Source organism: Python bivittatus, unplaced genomic scaffold, assembly GCF_059951505.1.
Source record: "Python bivittatus isolate LINGU-HERP-01145 unplaced genomic scaffold, Pbiv_v1 ctg000260_np1212, whole genome shotgun sequence".
Lineage (NCBI taxonomy): Eukaryota > Metazoa > Chordata > Lepidosauria > Squamata > Pythonidae > Python > Python bivittatus.
The window spans coordinates 1034527-1055392 of NW_028277055.1; the positions used below are offsets into that span (position 1 = coordinate 1034527).

At 38.4% G+C, this 20866-nt stretch overlaps 1 protein-coding gene across 5 annotated transcripts in view; it reads left to right on the plus strand.

The window, feature by feature from the left end:
- The first annotated feature begins 1909 nt into the window (after nucleotides 1–1909).
- ZMYM4 (zinc finger MYM-type containing 4) overlaps nucleotides 1910–20866 on the plus strand; it is a 54873-nt gene continuing 35916 nt past the window's right edge. For 2 of the 5 annotated variants that reach the window (XM_007428303.4, XM_007428304.4), the window contains exons 1-3: nucleotides 2158–2295; nucleotides 14376–14435; nucleotides 19608–19671. The gene's annotated coding sequence lies outside the window, so the exon portion shown is untranslated. Of the gene's footprint in view, nucleotides 2296–2524; nucleotides 2891–11590; nucleotides 11682–14375; nucleotides 14436–19607; nucleotides 19672–20866 lie in introns of those variants that run through there. The other 3 variants (XM_025166711.2, XM_025166710.2, XM_015888087.3) reach the window with 3 other exon arrangements.

Below are 20866 nucleotides of genomic sequence, written 5' to 3' on the forward strand. Positions count from 1 at the left end.
TAGTTTTATTTTAATTCATAATAAAATATTAAAAAATAAAATTATAATGTATAGAAACTGTCTTGTGAATATACTATGACTAGAGTCACAAACTGAGCCATGGATTGATTAGCTATGGTTTGTTAAATAAACCACTTGCCTTGATTTGCACAATACACTATGTCATAACCATAATTTACAAAACACTGTCTGAGTTGATTCACTGTGCTAAGCCAAACAAATCACTTTATGATTTACCACAATATGTGAACCTACCTGCCCATAAGGTTTGTGACATAAATCACAGCTTACAGATCATATTGGTTGAGTTTATACATTGTGCTAAGACAAATGAAACAATATTATGGCTTAATGCAATGTGTGAACTCAGCCAATAAAATAAAAATTATGTGAACAGGAAGAAAAGGGGAGGAGAGAGTAGCAGAATTACTATTTATGAAATCCTCAATATGGAGTGAGGTGGATGTTCAAAAAGACTGTAGCCAGATTTTAGTAATTAGAAATGTTATTACAGTCAGAACTTTCTAAGAATATTTTTCTATAGTAAGTTAGATTCAAATTTAGTCATATGAAAAACAGACCAACTTAAATTAACAAGCCTTAAAGTAGACATGATTAATTCAACTCCAATTCATTTCACAGCTAATTCTGATAAATCTAGACATAATTTATTGTGCTCATTAAAGAATTTGATTTAAAAAAATCTTTGACCTAATTTTTATGAAAGGAATAATGAAAAACTAATTTCCTTGTCACAAAACGGGTCTCTAGGAACAGTTTGCAAGACTCATATGGTTGCCCAGAGCAGAAACTAAGATTCAGCAACTGTAAGTGGAATGGTGCCCCGTTTTACCCGTAATAAAAATCTTAGATTATAAGGAGCCACAAGCTTCATTCATGATTTGACTGTTAATAGACTCATGTAGCAACCTCTATGGAACTTGTCATTTGGGTCAATTCTGAGTTGGGAAGTTTTATGGGACAGATGTTGCAGTTGTCAGAGATGAGTGCCTGGGCCCCAACACAACTTGTGGTTTGATGCAGGCGCTAAAGTAAACACTGTCAGATGGCACAGGATCTGTGCAGTTATGGAGATGGCAACTGCGGGCACCGGGAGCACCTACTTTTTAAAGAACTGGATATTCCCTTGCCTAAAGAGGGAAATACGCTAAAAACGTGGCCGAAGATTAAAATGCTGCTCCACCAATTAAGAATTTGACCCTCGCACTTGACCGCCTTCCAAAAGTGGCTCATGGCACATTCAACATTTCGAAGTTCTCCTAGGCCAAATGTGTATTGGATCGTTTAAGCCATGAGACTTTTTGTTAACGTATCGGCCAAAGAAATGATGTCTATTTATTTGTTCCAAGGGGCTTAATTGGAATCTGATGGTCCTTCGCCAAGGACCGACGTGACTTTGGGCTGGAAGTGCTGCTCTTCTGCATCCCGGAAAAAAATGGGTTAGGAAGACTTGATCAACAAAAGAAAAGGCTGGTGGAAAACAGCTATGGCCAAAGATGCGCTGGCAGCCGTAGCAGGGGCTCTGCCACCAGGCACCTGGGCACAGGAGCATCCAGCGCCAGGGCCCTCTAGGGTGGCCGGGCAGGCTTGCCCCTTCCAATGGCTGCTAAAGCAGGCCCATCCCTTGCTTCAAAGCCCCCCTTGGGCCTCATGATTTTAACTTCCCCAATGGCTTGTCATGACCCCTCCCCCACTTTCTGGCTTGGGTCTTCCCCCAGAAAGAGGTGCGTGGCCCTTTAAGAGGGCGCCATTCTGGGACCAGTCCTAACGTGCTCCAAGCTCGACAGGATGGGCCTCCACTGCGCCGGCGCGAAGGGGAGGAGACCAGGAGGGCCCGAAAAAAAGGGCAGGGCGACGGGCCGATGGGCGTGCGCGTGCGCCGGGCGCATGCGCACTGGCCTTCTCCCCGCCCCTCTCGGCTTGGGCAGGTCTCTGCAGCTTTAAGAGGGTCGCGCGGCCTGGAGGGTCCCGCCGGCCGTCGCCTCAGTTTGGGCTTGGTTCCTTTGCTTCTGTTTTCTTTCTTTTCCCCCGTGGAGGGTTTGGACCCCTCCAGCTCCTGAGGGAGGCGCTGTGCCCCAGCCCACCCGCCGCCTCGCGCGCCTCTCGAAGGCGGCTGAGGACCCCTCCGGAGCGCCCTTTGAGGTGGCAGCACCCACGCCCACTCCCCTCAGCCTGGGAGCGAGGAAGAGGAGAGCCTCCCCTCCCCCTCCCCTTTGGCGGCGGCCCCCCAAAATGGCGGCGGCCAAGGAGGAGGGGCCAGGACCGCGCGCCAGAGTGAGTGGGCGGGGTTGGAGGCGGGGCCAGGAGGGGAGCTGGGAGGGTGGTGGGCATCTGGCTGAGGGTCAGCTGTGGGGTGGCAGGGGATTAAAGGGGGGTTGTGGGTGCTAAGAAATGTGGGGAGGGTCCCTGGGGGAGGGATGAGGCTGGGGAGGATGCCTTAAGGCCTGGGGGGCTGGGGGTTCGGTGGGTTGGGGTCCAGCAGTGTTGACCCAGGCATTGAGAGCCTGCAGAGCCAAGGGAGGAATGGTGGGAAGGGGCATTTCCAGAGGATCTTTGGAGGGTGGCATTGATGCTCTTTGGGGTGTGTGCCCTTTGGTGGCAAATGGAAGGAGGTCAGAGATACTGGGGAAAGCTTCATTGGACCTGGAGGATCTCAGAGCAAAGCTGCAGAGGAGTTTCGTGAGGATAGGGATTGGTTCACCCCTTCTTTGGGGCAGCAGATCTAGCAGGTTGGAAGAAGGCATGAAGATGTTGGAAAGGACATGTTGGTGGTGAATCGGGATGCACGTGTCCCAGGGAGAAGTTGCTTAGAGTGGAAAAGTTGGATAATGGAAAAAAGAGCTTGAATAAAAGGAGGACTGATTAGAGGGTATGTGTGTGGGCAAAAGGGTGTTTGGGGACCAAGAGAATGGTCATTGGGGGTAAAGGATTATTAGCACTAAGATTTACCCTTGTAACATCTTGATGGTGGAGCCAAAGGGATTTTGAGTTGGTGGGTTAACATTTAATGACATATGCTAGATAAAGTCCTAGGTATGTATGTCTGCAACCTTCTTTGGGAGCATACTGCTAGATTACAGTATTTGTTAAAAGAATCATTAATGAAACTGATGACTTTAATGATTTTCATTATCTCTCCTTTTTGGCCCATAAATGACTGGAGCCTTTAAAGGAGGCCTTTGTGATGTACAGCCTAGTAAACCAATTTGTATCTGCTTCCAATTTGTGACTTGCCAAATGCTTGATAGCCTCAGTTTTTTCAGCCAAATAGACAGGTGGATTCAGCTTGGTGAGCTTGATATTAATAGGATGCGTTTATATGGAAGTCTCATGCAGCCTTGGTATTGGCCCTGTCTACTCCATATTACTAGAATATAATAATGAATTGTTTCCTACTTGTAGTCTAAGCTGTCTGACCATTTCCTTTTTAAATTAGCATGTTGAAATACTGTCAAACATTTGTGCACTTGCACTTCATTGTGATCATATTACTTTTTAATAAGTCTAAGACTCAGCCTTGGGGAAGGAACCAAATAACAGTAAAACCCAAATATGCAGGGAAAAGTATGCAAAAAGGCTGGGCATCACCAGTCTTAACATCAGCATGCTCAGATTACAGTGCTGAGTCAGAAAAAAAATAAACTACAAACCTAATCTTAATAAAAAAAAAGGGGGGGGGATAAAAGCGCAATGAATACCAAAATTTTGTTATTGGCAATGACATTTTGATTCTCTTGGCAAATGAAGGACTTCAGTTACAGAGGAGGGAACTAGTATGTAATTGAGCAACCTATTTTAAACTTTCTCTCCTGCTGGTCAAACTACATGCCTTTCCACTAGAATTTTGCTGCAGTCCCACCTATGTTTTGTGATGTCATAGCATGGAAGAGATGGAGTGTGCTGTATCAAACAGAAGGTATGTCTGCTGATGTGCTTGCGTTTGGGATGAAGGTGAAGATTCTGGCTATGTGTGTGAGCAGCTTACAATTTTTAGTACGTGTTTTTAATGATAGTATTCCCTGTGAATAACATTTGCTTTGGCTTGGATCTTCCAAAAATATAACAATTTTAAGTTCAAGGAAAGGGGCTTTGCTTTTTCTCCCTAAAAATTAACTCCTGAGAATTGGGGGACTCTTGGAAAATGTGTGGAAAGGCTCTAAATAGCATTCTGCAAATAGGGGAAGAATTACAGACAGTTGTCTGTTTTATGTGAGTGGAAAAGCAACTTGGAATCTGTGCCAATATTTTGTGTCACTAACATGTTGGATGGCATCTCTTATAATTAATGCAGAACTTGTATAAATAGACTTTTATTAGATGCAATTTAATCTTGCCAGCTACCACATGCATATAATAGTTTATTATTGTCAAGGAAAAAATAAATCTCATTTGATTAGCTGTCAGGATAATAATGTAACTGTAGCTGAATTGAAGTAACTAATCAAGATACAATTTCTTTTACTTATTACACATTTTATTTGTAGCCCTGGGTAATGTAGCCAGACTTAGATTTGAGTATCCGGGCGAGTAAAACTAATTGTCTCACTGTGGCTGTAAATTATAGTAAAATGATGTATGCTTAGGACTTATATTCTAGTTTCAAATCAATTTAACTATGAATTTCGTAGTTTAATTTTTGTACTATAAATGAAATTTCATACTACATATTTTATTCCTTTGGCAGCCCTGCTAGAGAAATAAGGAAATACTTTTCATTGAAGAACACAAAATGAAAACTTTCATTGAAAAATATAACTCCAAGTTGAAAGTGCTGAGAATTGCTATTCTGCTATAATAATATAGACTGTACCCATCAAACTATCTTTCCACCAGTAATAGAGGCTTTCTGGAAAATGTTTAATTAAAGTATTTTCAATCTCCCTAAATGAATGAAAATCTGCTGTGGCATTTTTATGTAATTGATATATAGTAAACAGAACTAAAGTCATGTTAAATAGCTAATTATTTATTAACCAGCATATTCATTATTACAGTTTGCGAGTGGAGGCACTGGTTTAATAAAGTGCACATTATTTGAATGACAACAACTTTTAGTAAAATAACACTAAAGCAAGCCAAGATAAACACATAGTCTGAATGAGCTTGTTTGGAGAAATCATAGCTTAAACCATCAAAAAGACAAGCTGTAGTCATGCCAGAGTAGGAAGCTTAATCATATAGCACTATTTGTTTAAAATGTGTTCGTTGGACATGAAATACATTATTAGGACCACTAAATACCAAAGAAATAGAATACTTTAGATGGATACTAGTTTATTTTAATCTATAAAATCAGCTTAAAAATAAATTAAAACCAACATGCAGTGAAAATAACAGACACCTGATGACTAAGTGAGGATCACTTGGGAGTGTCTTCTGAAAACCAGAGGTTCCCACAAGAAAGGGCCATGCTCTGATAACATCAACATTTTATAGTGATCACGATCCAGTACAGTAATATGTCTCACCTAACATAGCGGGGGAATCTGGAGAAAATATCTAAAGGGCAAGATTTTTATGGCCAAATTCAGCCACTGGTATTGGGCCATTGGATCTTCACGTACCTAGATTAATTCAGATACAACACTTGCATTCTCTCTCCTTTGTTTGCTCATATTTTCCTTCTCACTTTCACTTTGTCTCTGAAGTAGATGAACTATAATTTGGAAAAATGATAGTTTCCTTGCAAATTAGGGCTGAAAAACCCAATAAAAAATTAGAAGGAAATCTCCATACAAAAAGAAGAGTGGCAAATTTGGTGGATCAGAACTGTAAAAACCCTACCCTCCTAGCTGTTCAAGTTATTTTTGTTTTTGCCAAAGGCAGAATATCATATTATTTAAATTTTCCATTGCTACGCTCAGCTTTGCTTTAAATCAAATTCTAACTTCTTAAATTGGAGATTGATAATGATTTGGTTTGAAATATCTTTTCCATGCTTGCTTTGGATGCTTTTGCTCCTTGGTTATAAAATCATCATGTTAATTATTCATCTTAGAGGAGTTTCTGGAGGAGTTAATGAGAATGGCGTAAAACTGTTGCATGCTAAACATTTTTCCAAAAAAGAATATTTAATATGATTACAGTTGTGGTTGTAATTTCTGTACTTGTCAAACATTGTTCAGTAGTGTTGAAATTACATTTTCCAAACTCCTTAATCCATATGAGGCTTTGCTTTTTAATTTTATCTTTTTTTTGCACTATCTTGCTTTTGTAAGAGCAAGCAACTTTTATTCAATATCAAAGATCAAATCAGAATTGCTAATTAATTGTGGTTCCCTGGCCTAAACTGAGAAGCATCAGCTATTAAGATATCGAGTTCACATAATTTGCACAAATATGGCATAGCCAAGAGGGCTTGTTCATAGCAAATTGTTTGGAATTGACTGAGTATTCTCACCAACTTGAGTGGTCAAGAGGGTTGGTGTGCCATATGTTCAAAACAATTTCAACCACTTAAAATCTTGATTAGGACTGAACTCAAAGTAACACAAAAAATGAAAGCATAATACTGTAAATGTTCCACTCTTATCTGTTAGTTTAATGTAATGCAGTTTTCCCCAGTTTGGTGCTTTCCAGATGTATTTGGACTATAGTTCCTAGGATCGTCATGTTGGCTGGTTTTTAGTCCCAACATATATGGAAATTGCCAGTTGGGAAAGATGTTTTTAGATGATTTTTGTAAACACGAACATTCAAAATTAATTTGAAAAAGGAAAGATGGAGAATCCAAACTGGATACAAAGGCAATGCAGACATCCCTTTAAGGTAGACCTCTGAAGAGCACTAACAATAGCATGTTTCAGTATCCTCCCAACATCTGGTTTTTGGGGCATATATAAAAAAATAATTAAGATTGTGCCTTGTGGCTCATGCCTTGTTACTTTTCACCTTCTGTAAGGGCACATGGACCTGCTTTATAATTCCCCGTTTGGCAAAATAGAACATTGAAAGATTTTATGGAGCTCTGAAGTCTGCAGTTAGTAACATAATGCTCATGGAAATCATGTTTTATTTATTTATTTATTTATTTATTTATTTATTTATTTATTTATTTAAAAGATTTATATGGCTGCCCATCTTAAGCAACTCTGGGGGGCTCACAACAACAGTAAAACCAATAAATAAAACAATCATAAAACAGTAAAAACAGTGAAACAATAAAACAAAAACCCTGTGCTGTAATCGTTTCCTCGGGATTCCCAAGTTTTTTGCTTTTATTTCAGTAGTCTTACCTTTATTATATGGTGTTTATAGCAGTGTGGTTTATCCACAAAAAATAATCCATAAAATTGCTCCAAATCAAAGCATTTGTTTTGTTTTTATTTAGTAAAACCAAGCTAAAATAGTATAAATCACGTTCATTTTTCATATTGTATCAATATATGATACAATTTGTTAATAGTCAAAAGGAATTTAACTTGAAGGTGAAGACATTCATTTAGAGTGCAATCTATACCATTCTACTTTGAATTTAGTTCCAGTTGTTTCATTTGGGCTTATTCCATAATGCATGGGTAGGATTAGAGCCCAAAGATTACATTACTCAGCTACCAAGGTTATTTTATTAGCATATCTTAAACTTTATGTTCCAACACATTTAAAGTGTTGCCCAAAAGTTATTTGGAGGATATTTAAATAGTTTAAAAATGGAACAACTCAGTAAAATACATTTCTGTTACTGAGACATTAAGGAAAAACTAGGACATTGGAAACTTCAGTGTGCCTGAAGATCTGTACTCATTGACATGTGATTGTATATTTACAGGTTTTGATTTCAAATTTGACTAGCAATGTATTCATTCCACTTCCCAGTTTGATGATATGCTAATTCATTAGGGATATCAATTTTCCATTTCTGAAAAAGGAAAAATTAATTCATTGGAAATGTGAAAATATATACCGCTTATCCAGAGAGAAGGTTGGATACAAGCGTTCTCACTCCTTTGCTTCCTTAAAATAATTGCTTTTGTAGCTCTTTGCTAGTTTTCTTATTTTTATTTCAGTATTTGTATTCTGCCTTTCAGCTAATGCACCGAAGGCAATTCACAGTGTAAAGGAACACCTTTAAATTAATAAGCATAAAGCAGAAGGGAGAGGGAAGAAAGATGAAAGCATAGTTAAAGTGTATTATTCATCTTTGAAACGGCAAAGAATTTGTTAACTATTGTTTACCTGAAACAACTATTAGTATTTTCCTCAGCAAATACTTACATGGTTTTATTTAAGATATGTTTTAATTCTGTACACCACATACTTAGGTGTATCCCAGTAATTCCTAAACTTTTATCTGTACAAGCATAATTTTCTGCAATAAACATGGCTTTTATATGGTCGGTTACTAAATTCACTCAGCAGATGTGCCCAATAATGAGGTGAATAGATTGTATTCAGAGGCCCACCCAAATATATTCTGAATTATTTTAATAAATAATTGTTATGTTTTTATTTCTTTAAATTGTAGGCTAGCAAAGGGCAATACCTTTATGATCTGGGCAGATCTTGAGAAAGCCAACAGAGTTGGATCTGATAGTACTTGAACGAGGAACCAAGTGGAAATGCCAGGGCTGTAGGCTAGACTGGAACATTAAAAAACATCCCGTAAGAAGGCAGTAACAAACCATGTCCATATTTTGCCAACAATACAACAACACAGATCATCCATGTATTTATCAGGATTTGAGCTTGGCTCAAAGGAGGCCTTTTCTTTATCTTAGAGGCTTACCAGTTAAACCTAGATAATCAAAGCATAAAATAATTTCAATGAACGTCGCAGAATACAGTCAATTCTCCAAAGTGCCCCTTTGCCTATGCTGGACAGCCTATCACCGAGGCTTCTGGAAGTGATAGCTCAGCCATATCTCAGAGGGCACAGGTTACTCACCTGTTGTTTTGAAAAGCATAGGCCTAGTTCAGATAGGCAAATATATCACTTGATTTTACTACATCAAGTGGTTGCCAGCAGAATGTGAAAACTGCTTCTTTAAAAATCGTGGTGCTTATTGTGACTCAAACACAGAGTGCCATTTAATTTCTGTGATCTGTCTAGCAGGGGGCTGGATCTGGGAACACGCAAAGCATATGCAGTATGCAGTGTGATGGTCTTTCCCAGAGGCCTGCAGTTGTTGCAGGCTGTTAGTTCTATACAGCCAAGATGTGACACAGGAGAAGTGTAACAGGAATCTCTTGTGGGATCTGGGACTGTGTTAGTCTGCTGGGATCTCAGATATGTGCTGCATTACATATATCCAGGCTAACAACAACAACAACAACAATAATAATATATTACACTTGTATGCTTCCTGACTCTCAGTGACTCTGTTTATGTTTATATTGGTTTCTTGTTTTTTTATAATGCTCTTTGATTAATTAGGCTTTTATGTTTTTAATAATTATGCAACCCATGGAATTTTGGTTATCAAGCAAATTAAAAGTGTGATCAGTGAGTAGCAGGTTTGGGGGATGGAGGTGGGGTTGAATTAGATCTGTTTTTTTTAAAGGAAAGCAGTTAATTCTTGATAGCTGTGATGTTTTCCTGATGAGGTTTTCCTCTTTCTGGAGCGATCTTTTGCTGTTATTCCGTGAGTCAAATGGCAGTTTCAAGAGAGAAAGAGTTTTTTATTGGGAAAATAACAAGAATGAGTTCATCTCCATCCCCCAGATCCATATAACAAAAGCCGTGTTTTCTCTTTCTTCCTCCCCTCCTCCTCTCTGCTTTTAGCTCTTTAAAACTTTGTGATCATCAACAAAAATCACCTGTGTCAAAGCTATAGAACTTGACAATCTGAAATTGCTTCAATGCAAGTCCATTACAGTAACATTAACAATGTTATTGGGAAGTAGACTAGGACAAATATTAGAGACCACAGCTATGTATGTGACATAGTAAGAGACAACCCCCCAACCCCAATTGGATGCTTTTTGTGGGAGTGCATTTGTGGAATGTTTTCCTTTAAAAAAAATATTAAGAATATTGAATAAGTGAAAATGACACTGAAATCTTATGTCCAAGTTTTGAAAACTGGGCCAACTAGTTCTTTATCTCAAGGGGGATTTTGAATCTTTGTTTCTTGTTCCGTGTTCTTTGATATCCTTGATTGAGGGGATTTCCAAACCCATTTGTGATATGACCCAGGGGTCTGTCCTGCAAAAAAAGGAGGGGCTTGTTTCAAAACAAGAATTTGCACTGACACATTTATAAGCTCATGGAGATGCCCGGAGTAGATTTTTGGCAGGACTGCAGCTCACTGGTTATATAGGTGCTTTTGCATGTAAATGTCCCAGGTTAAATCTTGATTTCTGCAGGTCTGGCTGAAAAATAATGCTGCCTGATGCCGTGGATAGCATAGACATCAATATCCCTAGACCTGGGCTGGGCTCATAGTTTTATCTAGAAAAAGCCAGTTTCTTATGATCTAAGTATGTTTTGTGTCTAATACTTGGCGCTTCCATGAGCATAGTTGGAGGAAGTGGGACAAACAGTGATAATGCAAAGGCACAACAGTGTTCCTGGTGCAAGAAATCCCTTAACTGTGCACTTCCCATACATTAGTTTCATTCCACTCTTGAACATAACTGCTGATTATGTTTGAGGAAAACAAGTTGTTGCTGAAATGGAACAGAAAATCTATGTATAATTATCATATATGGCTAATACTGAACTTCCAACATCTGGAGGGTGCTAAGATTTAAGCAATCTTCCTCCTCCTTCAGGAGGAATGCAACGTAAAAATAATTTAAGTGGGATTCTTTCTAAAAAATCCATTTCGATACAAAGCTGGACCAAAACATATTTAGAAGACATTGGTCCAAACCATATAGCTGCTGCTTTTTAGCTTTATTTTAGTGACCCAATTTTGCTGGAATATTTTGCTGGCTTACTTGCACTAGCTCAAAGTTTGTCTCTTTTGAAAAGTAGCTTCAAACATTATCTGTATCTGTGTTTGTGTATATTTCTCATAAATCTCATTGTGTGTGTCTTCCGTATATTACAGTGTAAATAGCAGAATTGTGGATGCCTTTGAGGAATTCTGTGGTGGGCTTACAATTTCTGTTCCCCCATATTGCTCCTCTTAACAGCTGCTGAATATACAGAAATTTTCTTTACATCAGGACAAAGCTTAACTACTGGTTGCCAAGCTGCTATTAAGGGAACAGAAGTAGAACTAGTAAAAAACGTTGCTGATCCAAGATATTGATATTATTATTACCTACATCCTGTGTAGTTTTCCGTAACACCTTTACCACAATTTCTTTGTTCATCCTATCCTTGAACAATTTGAACAACCGAACGTTTCCATCTAACCTTGCAGTGCTTGAAAGAGCATGAAACAGGGGCATGCATTTTCAGTTCTTGAAAAGAGAGAGCAGGTGACCAAACAGGATGAACATGCAGAGACCCTCCCCTTGCAGTTTGATGGCGTTAGACGCGGGCAGCTGCAACAGCTGCTAATGCTAGGGGGCTCTCCACTTCCAGCAGAACCTTCCTGAGTTCACAGCTCAAGCAAGCTCCCTCCTTACTTGCTCTCTATGGCTGTCCTGACCTCTAGAGGTTCACTTCCTGTTGGAAATGCTGCTTTTCCTGCAGCAGGTATATGCAGCAGGCTGGCTCTTTGTTACCCACTGCACTTCTCTCTCCTCTCTCTTTAGATGCTTTGAAGGTAGGAATTGATATCCTGCAAAGGACCCGGGAAAGGCACTTGCCTGTGGGATGACCATGGTTTCTATGAATGATAAAGGGGGTTTCTCAAGCCTGGGGGAGGGGGAGGGGACTGTGATATTGACTAAAGTGTGTGATATTCCCCCTCCCCCTCACCAATGTGTCCAAGGGCTGTGAACTATTGCCTACACATTATTTTGTCAGGGCTTAGGAATATCTGAAATTTTGATGCTCTTGCAAAAAAATGATTTGCCTATTCTGCACATTTTTTTAAAGAAGCAGTTTGCTTAAAAGCATTCTATACACAAGTTAAAAATGTGTTGTTATAGTTCTACAATTTTACAGTTTCAGAAGAACTACTGAACTTCTGAGAACTTGTTATAATGGAGCAAACATTATTGGATCATAGACATTTTTTTTCCAAAATGTTGCTCTGGGCCAGTCTTTCCAATGTATTCAGATGGATAACTTCTATATTTGGGTTACAAAAAGCAAAAAATATTGAATTAAATGTGTGGTGTTTAAAACCTGTTGGAATATTTATATATTTGTTTTACATTTCAATCTTGTCCTATCTTAATGGGGTCATGGTAGGTTATTTCCTGATGGATTTTGGGTAATAAAAAGATACAATATTGAAAAAAGTCAGTTACATGTAATTGCTGACTGATAAAGGGATTAATGTTTATAGAAAGGTGTATAGTTCAATGATAGAGCACATAGTTGCAAGGAGAACATTTGGAGTTCAGTCACTAGCATTCAAGGGTTAGTAGAAATGACTCCTTTCTAAAAACTGCTGCTTAGTATTAACGGTACTGAGCTAGATGCATCAGTAGATTGACTCTCAATACATGCTTCCAGTGTTTCTATTCTTATATGTTGCTCTTCTGAAATACACAGAATTACTTGGTAATCCTTAAAACCCTGCAATGTAGGCCAGTATTTTTAATTCCATATTGCAGATGGAGGACTGGATTTTTGAGTGTTCAAAGTTGCACACTTATCGTTTATTTAAACAATTTACACAGCCACCCATCTTTACCTCAGTAATTCTTTACATTTCACAGCTGTTTTAATATCAGTTATGAAATATTAGGGTAACTGTTCACTTAGATTATTTGTCCTGGTGTGTCTTTGCTGGGGCATTTCTTTTGAAATAGTATTTTGCACTACAGTACAGTAGTACAGTACTGTAGTTTTTATAGGTCAGATGCAGGTTCTTCCATGGACCTTGCACTTTGCATTCTGTATAATGTAAAAAAAGATTCAAATTATTGCCAGTGTAACTTCATTCTATATTCCTACCTCCTCTCATCTTTTAAATTCCATTCTTCTTTGCATGAAGTATTGATGTAACCGCTGCATTTCCTTTCTCCAAGTAAAATTCATTTATATAAACATGTATATTTGCCCTTCTAATGTTTACACACCAGTGATGTTGAAATGAAAGTTAAGTGCTTTCTGTTAAGATAACTTCATTTCCTACATTCATCCCTTTCCATCAGTTGTCTCCTATTCATCTATTCCCTTCAATTTATTTTTTTCTACTATTAGACTATAGGGCCAAAGCAAAGCATATATAATGTGGAAAATCTATAGTTGTAATACTCAACTTTTATTTCGCAAAAAAGTCATGGCTCCAGCACAAAGTTTGAGAGCCAATAGAGAGTGTATTAATCCTTTTCTCCAGAAATAAAACCCATAAGTGCTCTGAAAGAAGTTTGCCCTGCAGCAGACTGATAATATATACTAGACCCCAGGGACTTTTATCCCAATTTCTGTTCCACCTGATGTCACTAGGACAGTCTGTTTAATACAGTTTGTGTGAGAATTAAATGGGAGGGAAGTTTAGGCTCTGCCTGGGAAAAAAGGCAAGCTAATTATAATTAACAACTGTTTGTGCCTTTTAAGGGGTTATTTGTAAAGTTAAAGTTTAGCATGCAGTTAGTTTCTTGTGCAAAAAGAAAGGATTAGTTCTGCTTTTCCCAATGTAACTGCTCTTATCAGAATCACATCCAACCCCATGGCTGCAGAAACATTGGAAGATCTGATCCAGGATCTCCTAAATGACTTTTGTTTTGGCTTTATGGTGTAAGCATGTTGGTGCAATGGGCATTTTTTAAAAGAAAAATATTTATTTATTTTGCTCATGGAGCTGTAAGGTTTCACATAATTTGACAATGTTTATATAAGTAATTATGCAACAGTATATGTTTTGCACAATTCATTTGGGGCCTGAAAGGATTTCTTAATAAGTATGATAATAGGCAGCCAAAAATGAGAGGAAAGATTTTGAAATAGGAGAATTTGGTCTGGAGCAGCCCTCCCTAATCTGGTTGTCCTCTAGATGTGTAAACTTGAGCTTCTAGAATTCCTAGTGAAGGCCATGCTGGTTGAAGATTGAAGGAAGTTCAGGCTGTAGAAGGTTTGTCAGTCTGAAGTCATAAATACAGCATGAGAACTAAATTTTCTTTAAATGAGATATGAAAAGGCAGTGCTATAAAACTTGGATTAATGCTGAGAGAAGGCAAAAGACTCCTGTTGACCACCAGAATGGAGGATAAAGAGAAAAAGAAAGGGTCTCAAGTTTTTAATTACATCTTACTCAGAAATAAGCTCTATAACTTGCGGGGGCGGGATGGAAAAAGCTTCAGAAGTTGGAATTGCAGCTGCTATAAACTGTAATCTTATGCAGGTTACTCAGAAGTAAACCTTATTGAAGTAAGCTGGACAAGATCCTGGAATCACCTCAATGGTGAGTTGACTTTGCTTTCTGGCACCTGGAGTTGGATACACAGGATTGTTGACAATTAATTCTGGTCTCTTAAGTTTTGGAGGTGACTCCTACATTGGACCAGGTTTGTCTGCTCCTGCAGACAACATAGTGGGGTTTTAAAACCAGCTTTATTTTTGCTTTTTTATTTTCAGAAATGAAATGCTCTAATTTATTAACTTAACCTAGGCTTGATTGTTACAATCTAAGCCAAACCTTTCACCAGTTCCATCTGTATGGAGTGTGCAAACATACATTTCCTCTGTAGAAGTATGTAACCTTCACACAAGGCAGTGTAGAATTTGGACATAAATGCACGTGTAGATGAAAACTACCATATCATATCTCATGTAAACTATGTGGCCAAACAATAACAAATGTAATTTTTTTATAAGCAAAACATTTGCATTTTCAATTTTAACTTACTGTAGTTTTTATCTCAAGTGTGTTGTTACATATTGCAAACATATTGTACTGGACTTCAAATTTCATATTTCTAAAACAGTAATAATATAGTATGTAATTCTTAGAACATCTTCTTAGAATCATCCCTAAATCTTTTTAACTAGGTTTCAGTTTTATTCTTTTAGCATTCTGGAAAAAAGTTAGTGTAAGAAAAAATGCTGTTGAAGCAAAAAAAGGCAGAGAGAAGCTAAAAATGCCCCTCAAAAATAGAAAAGGGTCTCACATTTTGCTTCTCATCGAAAACATTGAATGATCTACATAAAATATGCTATGAAAGTAAACATTAGAATTAAACAGTCTAATAAAACCTGTTCTGAAAGGAAACAAGTATGGGCTAATCTATCAATCAATCAATCAATCATACAAAAAAGGACAACTCAGGGAAAATAATAGGTCTTCCAGCTTGCAATTTTTTAGAAAAACTGTGTTCCATCTCAGAATTGTTTCTGTTGGCCGATCTTCTCTGATCTTGTGCCTTTGGATGACTGTGTTGGATGACTGCTCCTTAGGAGCCTAACCATCATAGCTGTCTTGATTGAGTGATGGGAGTTGTAGTCCTACATATCTGCAGGACGTAAAGTTAGGGAGAAGGCTAATGTAGATAGCATGAGGAAGTAGCTTGGTTCTCTAAAAATCAGTGAGAGCAGAATTCTGGATGAGGTTATAGCCAAAAGGAGTGATTTTCCATTACAAAATCTAAACAAAATGAGGTGCTACTGCATGGTCCAAACAACTCTTAGAGATGGTTCCCAAAGAACTAGTGGCAGTCTCCCAAAGTGTTAAATAATTGGGCAGACCACAGTCTTCACAGCTGATACTAACTGGAACTGACTGAACTTCTTAGCCATGGCTGCTGGTTACCATGCAGAGATATCTGTGTGTCAAAACTTAGAATGCAGATGCTAGATCAAGTCTTCAACCTTTGAGGACATCAGACTTTCTGAGAAGTCCTTAGAAGATAGCCCTTCTAGCCACCTATATCGGAAGGAAGTGAAGGCAGTCTACTAGGGTCCAAACTAATTCCATTCATCTCCAGTCTAGAACCAGAGGTACAGGAAAATCCAGAGTCCCTTGGCAGGGAGCTAAATTGAAGCAAAAGCAGATGCAGCGGTAACCCAAAAGCCACCCCTTCTCTACCATGTGCAGAGGGGCACCAGCAACAGTGACTATCTGCCAGAAAGGAACAGGTGCTTCCTATTTGCCTAACTGGCTCATCAGCACCATAGGTGCCTGGGTGTTTAAACACATTTTTCCATTCCATTCCATGCCATAGAATTCCAAGATAGACCTTAAAATCAGTACATATATTTCCTTAGGATGTAACAGAAGAAGCACTGCTAGATGCTTCTCAAGTTTTCAGTCATCTGAAGACATCAGGGATGTAGAATCTGGACCATTGGCAAAAACGTTCTTAAGTTTCTACTCAGTTTTCTTCATAGTGCTTATAAAAAATAGGCTTTTAGAGCCATTCTGGAGGATCAATTGACTTATGTAATATCTCCATCCTAATTATCAGTGACTCTAGCCTTTGGAACTGGAGAGCTGATTTTAAGGACTGTATGACTCAAGGATATTAAATACTCTGGGATTTAAAACACAGCATATATTTCATGGAGGTCAGGGTGATCATATTAGTAGTTTATGAGTTCAAGCTTCTGCTACATCATCACCAAATGGTACTTCTGACAGCAGAATGTCCTGAGCACAAATGATATGCCAAGACAGAATCAGGTTCTTTTTTTTTATCATGGAGAGCTCTCAGAGATGCTGGGATGAGCTGTCTCTCATCTCTGTCTCTTTCAACCAAGATTATTTAAAGTTCTTTCACCTGAAGAGTAGATTAGCTCAGCAGGTTCAATACAGATTTGAGAGAGTTAGAGCTAAAAGTCTTCCTTGAGAGTACTGCATGTTTGGGGAACCCTTTAATAGACCTTCTTACAGTGCCAGCCAGATGCAACTGTCCAGTTCATTTCCTGGGTCCTCATGAGAATGCCTCAGTTTCAGTTGCACAGAACAGCTGATCAACATTTTTGCGTTGCTCCCCCTGCCACCCATGTTCTGACAAGATATATCAGGAAAACGTGGAAGTTCTCCTGGTGGTTCCAAATTGGACCTCCTCGCCCAATGAGCCTTGTTTCATTCAGGTCTGAGGTTATGGCTGCATGCCTGATATTGAGCACCAAAGCACTGAAGACCCTAGGCTGTGATGCAGATTCCATCCATGCCATCTTAACCTTTTGCACAGCATCAATAGTTTAGATTTATGACATCACCTAGTGTGCTTTCTGCTACTGAAGCAGAAGGGAATTTCATCCACAGAGGCCTTAGTTGCCAAGTTCTTTTGAAAGCAGACCTCAAGATTCCCTTTTCTTTGTGGATAGAGTTTATCTGGATTCCCCCTTAGCACAGATTAATTTTTTCACTGAATATGGAATCCGTTCTCTAGTGCCCTCTTTTACACCTGCATTTTTTCTATCCTATGCTTCAAAGTTCTTACTAATACTGCTCGTCAGTCTCTTAACTTAGCTGCTTTCTACTGCCATCTGTAGTCTATAAAAGCAAATTATTTGATCTTGCCTGCCAGAACAGTGGGGGAGTAAATCTTGGGAAAGACACCCTCTTGTCCCTGATAGGGGGAAAAAAAACTTATAGAAAGTCCTATGTTCCAGTTAAAACATACAGAAGGACATTAGTAATAATTAGAATATCTGTACATCTTGGAATTAAATACAGAGACATGGCAAAGTATGTCATATATGGCAGTGATGTATTTATTTTATCAGTTTATCAGCCACCTCAATTCCTGTGGCAATTCTAGGCAACATACAATCATGTAGTAAAAACAGAAGAAGATTAATAATAATAGCAACTTTTAACAAATCACATTGGGGAAACCATAACCACTAATACAAAACGTTAATCAAACTCAGAAATGGGATCCCAAATCATGCTGCCCCAGGACCTGCTGAAAGAGCCAGATCTTCAGGTTTCCTAAAAGCCAGTAGGGTCATGGCCATGTGGACTTCCAGGGGGAGTGCTGTTCCTGAGGGCAGGAGTGGCCGTGGAGAAGGCCCATCTCCAAGGCCCCATAACACAACATTGTTTGAATGTCTTTTCCTACATGGAAAGTCTGAAGGAATTTGAAACTTCACATATTTCAGTAAAGTAGGAAAGAATCTGAACTCCACCCAGGAATTAAAAGAGAAAGAACAGGTAGAAGTAGGTACCGACTACTGAACCAAACATGATGGATTAATGAATTGGTGAATGAATCAACCCTGGAACTCAGTGAGGTGACAGATAACCAAAGACCCTCACATCCCCACAGACTGATGTATGGTATCCAGACATTTCCTTCTTGTGATGAATTTGTACCTATATGAAATTGCTTTGTAGAACGAAGGCCTATCTTCAGATGAGCAAAAAAGCATACAAGCTTGGTTCACACATTGTGCTAAGCCTGTTTTTGACTTAGCTTATGTCAGTTCAAATACTGAGGGGTATCCTATTAACTATGATTAAATTAACAATGGATTAACGTGGTAAATATATGAAAATCACAGAAGAGGCATCGCACAGTAAGACTTAAAGATTTTGGCTAATATATTCTTGTTTGTCTTTAAAGAATAATAAATAACAGGAACTATTTTTTTCTTTTGCTCATTCTATTTAGATTATATATGTGCAAAACGTGGTCACTTTCTTTTTTCCTCAAATGTAGCATCTGGAATGCCACAAACTACTTCCTGTTCTGGAAAATACATTTCTCTAAATGGAAGAATTATCCCTGGCTTTTTTGGATCAACCCATTTTGCAGAACATTTGAGGAAAACAGAACATTCCAGAAATGGACTACACTGTTCTGTGCATCCTAATTTAGAGCCTGGATAGATCAGAACAATTAGGCAGTCATAAATTTTAAGAAAGTTACAAAGCAACTAAAAAAAAGTTTGCTTTTAGAGAAATAAAAGGACAATGGGTGTGGGGAAGTAGCTTATTACATTGAAAATGAAATTGCTTATAATTTTTATAATAGCAAGGGAACAAATCAAAACACACTTTTTACATTCTGGCTTGATTAATTGCAAATGAATGTTGATGTCTCCAAGTGTTCACAAGTTCCACTTGAACAAAGGCATATCTCTACATTTCCTTAAATCAATCCTTATAGAAGGCAGTGTACCCAAAATTAATGATGTTATCCTGCCTAACATTGACCACCAGACTTCCCACGCAGTAATAAAGAATGGTTGTCCATTTTTCTTAGTGAATTTGTCAGACTTGACAACACTTCCTTGATTAATAATAGTATTACGGCTTTTGTGTTAGATTGGACAGGTTGTACCAACTCTTGTGTCGCTCACTGCTCTTACTAGGTTGACAGCAAACAGTGCTGGTGGTGTGTCCAGTTTTTAATTGCTTCCACTTCTAGAATGTTTGAAGAAAACAGGATATCAAAAGCTGAATGATGTGGCTATTGCACTTGTAAGCAAGCAGATCAAACTGTTACTGCTACTAATCTTAGAGGAGATTAGTATGGTATCAGAATCATTTCCTTATATCCATTTACAGTTATAAGAAATGCTAGACAAGGGTAATGATGTTCCATTTGAACAGAAATGTGTTGTGTTCAGAGACAGCCCTCCATTTCCTCCTAAACAGGGCCGTCTTTCTTTTAAACATTAACAGGTGGAGATGCAAGGCCTGGTCCGAGTGGCAGCATAAGGTGCTTCAGTCTGTGGAATGTCTTCAGGTATGAAATATTAACCCCAAATCTCTGATGGGTTGAAGATAGAATGTGCTAAACTGTAAAATAATAAGAGGGTAGAGAAAATTACTCCTGAAGGAAAAATAAGATTGAATTGCATAAGATCTTTCTCTTGTTTAAAGAGAACTTTTAGAAAAATCATGCACCACGTCTATGCAAATACAATAAATTATGTAATTTCTCATTTCCTCCCTTGCATCCCCAAGAAAGATAACCAAATATTGCTGTGGGTCATAGCTGAGAAAATTAGACCAAACAAAACCAGGCGCTGACTCAGCAATGTGGAGACTTTACAGCATGTTTCCATCAGGGCACTTGAGTGGAACACACTATTTTAAAAAACCTGAATTTAAAAATAGAATGAGAAAATCACAAGCAGAATTGAATAATATGACTTCATTAAGTCAAATTCAGATTCACAGTGGGCCAAACCTCTCTGAGTTACATGCAGTAGCAAACAGTGTTTTGAATCCAGTTTTGTTTTGTTTTTTTAAGAATTCAACTTTGGAACTTTGAATGTCATGCGATTAGAAGGGTAAAAAGTTGATGACTCAGGGAATCCTATGTTGATTGCATCCTTAGTTTGCAGAAACCAGGGCTTGAGGATGCGTTCACTGAATGCTTGGTTTCTAACTTTATCTTTTCTACAGCATCACAGATTTGCTTTCTGTGCTTAAAATACTCCTTCCAGCAAACCATCTGTAGATTTCTTCATTTCAATATCTATTGTTATGAATTGTACTAGAAAGATAAATTTGAAAATTGCTCAGTTTCACTCTTACTCGTGCTGTGGTATTTCATCACAAAACACGATTTAATTTTCATTGCTCTGTGTGACGGAAATCCAATGAGTGCCACGCTTGCAGTGATAAATGATTTTTCAAAAGCCACAAGCAGACATAGGTGAGCTCAGAGAGGAATTCCTCATGTGAGATGCTTCTTAAAGCAATAGAAGTTCAGCACAAGATGGGTATTTTAGGCAGCCTCAGATACTTCATTATAACCCATTTTACTTTGGGCCAGAAAAACCAAGGAAAACTGGATGCCTAGATGGTAAGTGGTAAACAAGGGCCATTGATGACATTGCTTAGCTTCCCAAGGCACTTCTGTTAAAGCACCAGCTTTAGCTTCCAGTTTGACAGGCTTGTGGAGTTTGAACCAGTGTGAAGTAGCCTTAATG